The following is a 6,000-nucleotide window of genomic DNA, read 5'->3' as shown; positions in this document are numbered from 1 at the left end:
TCATGTAGGCATACCTAGCTGCAAGGGGGTTATTAAAGAAGTATTTTCAATGGGAACACTGATATTCAGAATAGTATTAGGGTTCTATTACTAAAAAAAAATAAACTAAAACTTGGGCTAATGGGTGGCAGTTTCAGGGAGCTCACCTGCCAAAAGGTTCCGCAACACTGGAGATGAGCATGATACACTAAGAGCCAAACAGCCTGCCCACCCCACCTATATGTCTTATAGACATCTCTTATAGACATATTATAGATATGCTCTCCTACATCTCTTATAGACACCAAGGAACAGGATAATGCCTTGCTCTCTGAAAGAGAGGGAGCCCTGACTATGAGCCAATCACCTTTGCCTAGGAGTGTGAGCACCACCCTCTGATCCCTTCCTTACTTTTACAAAGGCTTCAACTCAGGATTTCAGGATGCACATGAAAATATTTAGTTATCCTGACCAAACAGACACAAGTATAGATTGTGGATATCTTCAAACTACCCTCAGTGTTAAAAACAACTGGTCCTGGGTGTCAGGAAGAACAAGAACCAAATCCCAGCTCTTTTCTTCAAAGAACAAAGTGAACTGGAAACCAAAAAATTTAAACTCTTTGCTCAACAAATGTTAAATTGGTTAACTATTTTCACGTGACATAAGAACTGAACCCTTTAAAAATGGAAACAGAGCATTAAAACATGACCTTGGAATTTTAATAGCTCATCCTAAACACTATAACCCCAAACATCAATTTTTTTTCTTTTTCTTAAGATGTCTTTTATTTTTCCAAAAACTGTTTTGAGTATTTCCAGTTTTGTCTCCTTTTTCTAGGTCTATTTTATCCCTCTTTCCTAGTGTTTTGTTTCTCTGAGCCTCTTTTTCTTTTAATAGGGGGGGGAGGGAGGAGAGAGAGAGAATTTCAATATTTATTTTTCAGTTTTCGGCAGACAGAACATCTCTGTTTGTATGTGGTGCTGAGGATCGAACCCGGGCCGCACGCATGCCAGGCGAGCGCACTACCGCTTGAGCCACATCTCCAGCCCTCTGAGCCTCTTTTCTGCCCTGTTTTTTTTTTTGTTTTGTTTTTTTTTTGCTTTCCAAGATTCCCTGACCTCAGCTGTTCCCAGGCCTCCTTTCTAACCTCCACTAATCTCACCATTTCTTTTGGATTCTCCTGGCAATCCCCACCTGGCACCCTAATATTGTAGCACAGACTCACAGGCCTGCAGACCTCTCTGCCATCTACAGGTTTATTATTTCCATCAAATGGTTATCAGTAAGCATCTATCCCCAGCATCTTTTTACATTCTGAGACCACAATGCGTATTTTCAGCCAATTTATTCAGATGATGTAAGCATACTGCAGTGCTTAGCTTACCTGAACTCCATTCTAGATCAGATAATGAAGAGATTAGAAGATCTCCTTATCTAAGCAGCAAAGGCTTTTGGAAACTCACTTAGGATAATCTTAATAATCTCTAAGTCTATAGATGAAATGTTGAGTCACACTGCACACTATCACGAAATGCCATCACTCAAAATAGTGTGCTCATTTCATGTCTATGTATAAAATATTTTTTTAATTTCTTATTTATAAATACCTATTTTATCTTCCTCTGTTGCTAAATGCTGCTGATATTCTCTTTCCCACATGCCAGAGTGTATCAAGTGTATCAAGGCAGAGAGGCACTATTTTTTTTATTTCTCCTCTTCCTCCTCCTCCTCCTCCTCCTCTTCCTCTTCCTCCTTCTTCTTCTCCTTATTCTTCTTCTTCTCTTTAGATCATTCATAAAAAAATTAACAATAAAGTATTATGACTTTTGCCTACCCACAAATTTGATATCCTTTCTTACCTAGAGATAGGTGGTCCTACACTTCCTATCTATGTAACCCACAAAAAAATTTGCTTACTTTTCTACAACTCAGTTACCTAGGTTGTCAGAAAGAGTTAATAGTACCCACATGGCAGAACTGTTGCAAAGAACTAATGGTTGAGGGCAGTGGGTGTGAAGCATCTAGCCCAGTGCTCCGATTGATAGGCACCCAGGGCAAGGGGACAATCTGGTGGTGATGGTGATGATGGCCACCATGGAGCAATGACCTTGATGAAGGCAATGGTGATGGTGACTTCAGGGAGGATATGAAGGTGGAGGAGAGGCAGGTGCAGCTACAGGGTACATACCTTGTCCTGTTACTACATTGACAAATTATGAGATCAGTTATTTGTGGTCTCTGTTTCTTTCCTTTGACTCTCACAAAGCCTACATTGTTTTTCTTCTGTAGGACCCAGCATACAGCACATTCCTTTCCTTTCCAAGCTTCTAAAGGCTCGCAGCATCCCTTGGCTCATGCCTTCCTTCTTCCATCTTCAAAGCCAACAATGGTGTGTCAGGTCCTTCTGGGACTTTGGATGTCTCCTTGTCTTCTTCCATCTCATCTTTCTGACTTACTGCTCTGCCCTTCTCTTCTACTCTTCAAGACTCATGTATTTATACTTTTCCTATAAATCTTCCTATATTAAGGTCCAAAATCTGAATTCCATCTGTAAAATTCATTTTATCATATAAAATATCATTCTCAAGTCTCATGGGAAAAGGCCATCTTTGGTGTCCATTATTTTGTTTACACAGAGGGAGAGGAAAACACAGTCATGATGGGAATAATTCATACATTTGGGCATAACTTCTAAAGAATTCAGCCTTTCTCAGGGTTCAATAAGAAATAAAAGCTGTATGATTGTCTTAATCCATTTTGTTGCTAGAAAAAAATACCTGGGGTTAGACACTTTTAAAAAAAGAGGTTTGTTTAGTTCTGGAAGTCCAAGAACATGGCATGAGCATCTGCTTGGCTCTGTTGAGGGTCAGATGGCATTGCATGGGAGGAACATGTGAAAGAGAGGATTGGTGGGGATAAAGAGAGATCACATGGTAAGTAAAGAACCAAGAGAGTAACCTGAGGAATATGAGCTCATAACCACCCATTCATATGGGAGACCTGACCCACTCCCAAAGAAACAGCATCATCACCCTCATGAGGGTGATGTGTTTACTTCTTCTAGAACCCCATCTCTTAAGAGGTTCCACCCTCTAAACACCCCCATACCAGAAATCAATTTTCCAGCACATGAACCATAAGGGAGAAACTATATCCAAATCAACTTGTTGTAGTAGAAAGATCACTGAGCTCAGTGCCATCTCTTTAACCTTGAGTCAGGAATGAAATGTCCGCAGATCTCTGGTTGCTCATCTATAAAACGAGGAAGTCTGTTTAGTGACATAAAAAGTTGTTTCCAGCTACAAAATCCTATCATGCAGCCAGAATACATTTAATAGCCACCATCTCCTGAATCCTTTCATGAATTAGAATGACATTGCTTCACCAAAATTAAAGACAAGCTTGAGATTGCACCTTATGGTCCATGACTCATGTGGAGAATTATAATGAGAATGAAGCCCTGGTTTATTTTTTAATGAATTAGAATCCCATTGAAAGATAAGCGGGTGTTGTCAGTTTCTCAGCATGGAATTCTCCTGCTGTGAGCAGTCTCCTCATGGAAAGAACAGAAAAGTCAAGCAAAGAGCTAAACCTGAGAAAATGAGAGCCATTATATGCACAAATCTATTACTTCTAGAAACAGGAAAGCATTGACATCTGTAAAAATATGAATACTATTCCCATTAAGCAGTCCCTGCATTTAAACATGTCCCATTTGGAAAATGAATTTTTAAATTCTATCTACTCTTTTATAACTTTCTATCCTCTATTTCTATCTTAGATATTTCTAAATTTTTCAGTAGGAGTTCCCAACAGTATATTCAGAACAAAGATAATAATTTGTTTACAACATGCAACAGCCAGTTTTCAATCAACTGGTTTTCTTTATGGCATTTTTTTAAATAATAATATTTATCAACTAATTCAGAGTGATTTCCATTCATTTCTGTGACCCTTGCCATCATGAGAATGTAACCCATCTTGACGTTTGCCACATAACAGAGATGGTTCCATTCACCATCTTTAAATAGACATATCCTTACTTAAGATTCTGCCAACACTTATGGATCATGTAATCTATGCTCCGCACTAGACTAGAAACTAGAAATACAAAGATGACAGGTGTGAAAATTTTCTTTTCAAGAATCTTAGGAAGAGACAAGTAAAACCATATTTGCATAATAATTATTATTATAATTCAAGAGGTAGCTGGCATCATAACAACATACACTCAGTGCAGAGATGGTGCAATAAATAAGAGCTGGGGACCTGGAGAGGTGTCAGGAAGCTTCAAGAAAGTAGTCATATATAAACTGGGTTTTATTTTGCCAGCTGCATAAAGTAAGGAAGAGAATTTTACGCAAAATTAACAGTGTGTGCACAAAGGAAAAAAAGAGCGTGCATGTGTTTTAAAAAAAATCCTTCTCCATGAAATACCAATGTACATTAATCTACTTTACATTTTTGACATTCACCAACAATTCTGATCCAGTACATGCAATTTGCCAAAATGGATGCATATCAACTGGTGATAATTCCGAAAAGAAGCAATCGATATTTGAAAAATGACAAATTATATTGTAGAGGAGCAGAGATTCTATATTAAAACCTAAGGATCTATAAAAGTAAAAAAAAAAAAAGTTAAAACATTGATATTTAACTCCAATAGCTAATGAGGTAAAGACAGAGTTGTGGAAGGCAAGTTGACCAAGGCAAAGCCCAGAAAGAGTGAAAGTTGTCCAAGGAACAGACAGTGGAGGATGTGGGAATATATGTGAACAACTCCATAATAATAAAACATTATGCTATCATCTAGGAAAAGGACTATGCCCAGGGAAAAATATGTCTTAATATATGTATGACTAGCAAAAGAAAAAATTTATAAGGATCTCTACAAAGTTGCGGAAAAGAATTTTTCAGTTACTCACTTCGACAGCACATACTCTACAATTGGAACAAGGCACACATTAGCATGGCTCCTGGACAAGGATGACATGCAAATTTGTGAAGCCGTCCATATTTTGTGCAGTTCTTAGAAGGTTATTTCACAATTGTACATTCTAAAAGGACAGTCTCAAAGTACAATAGATAATATCTAGTATTGAAATTGTAACTTTCATACAAAAAAAAAGAAAAAAATTGTTCAAAGTTTCTAATGAAGAAAGTATAACTGGAGCTGAGTCTATCGTTGCTTAAATTATATCTTTGATAGTATTTTTATTTAAACTTTTGTCTTTATAATAGTAAATATTGTTGGTAAGCACAGCTCAGTTACTGTTGCTATTCAATTGATTTGATTATTTATTCAAAGGAAACTGCCAGTTTCTCCTTTGCTTCTTTGCCTCTTCTTTCACACTTGAGGACCCTCATGGCTATGCTGATTTGAATAGAGTGGATCAGGATCACTGATGGCCTCATAGAGTTCATTTCTTCAAAACCTGTGGGGGTGCAGGTAGGTAAGCAAATCTTAATAAAATCCAAGGAACATTAAAAAGAAAGAGTTTTATACCGTGTTTGATTTTTTGTTTGGGTTTTTTGTGGGGGGTTTTGTTTGTTTTTTGTTTTTGCTTTGTTTTGTTTTGGTTTAGTTTTTGGTGATTTCATAGGTGAGACTCCTTTGAAGTGGATTTTTAAGGTCTTAAATAAGGTTTGGTCACAAAAATGGAAACTAGGAACCCCAAAGTAAAGCCCATTGTTTTAGTCAGCTTTTGTATTGCTGTTACCCAAATACTCAACAAGAGTAACATAGAGGAGAAAAAGTTAACTTGACTCACAGTCCTAGAAGTCTCAGTCTTTCATATTTCTCTGGGCCCAAAGTGAGACAGCATATCATGAATGAAGGGCCCAGCAGAGGAAAACTTCTCAACTCATGGTGTGATTAGGAAGCAGAGACAGAGTGAGGGAAGGAAAGATGCATCCTTGCAGGGCACAGCCCCAGTGACCCACCTGCCCCAGCGACCCACCTGCCCCAGCCTCCACACACCTGCCAACAGTCACCACCCAATCCATTCAAAGTAG

At 38.0% G+C, this 6,000-nt stretch overlaps 1 non-coding gene across 1 annotated transcript; it reads left to right on the top strand.

Moving 5' to 3' along the window:
* Window positions 1-4,902: 4,902 nt before the first annotated feature.
* On the top strand, window positions 4,903-5,006 carry LOC124082177 (U6 spliceosomal RNA). The gene has a single exon (XR_006848290.1). It is a non-coding gene; the product is annotated as a U6 spliceosomal RNA (small nuclear RNA).
* The last annotated feature ends 994 nt before the right edge of the window (window positions 5,007-6,000 follow it).

The sequence above is a fragment of the Marmota monax genome, unplaced genomic scaffold (genome assembly GCF_021218885.2).
Source record: "Marmota monax isolate L192 unplaced genomic scaffold, Marmota_monax_Labrador192_F-V1.1 WCK01_AAM20220418_F8-fsc00044, whole genome shotgun sequence".
NCBI classification, from domain to species: Eukaryota; Metazoa; Chordata; class Mammalia; order Rodentia; family Sciuridae; genus Marmota; species Marmota monax.
Note: the sequence above shows the minus strand (reverse complement) of the source record. Positions and strands in the feature narration are given on the sequence as shown.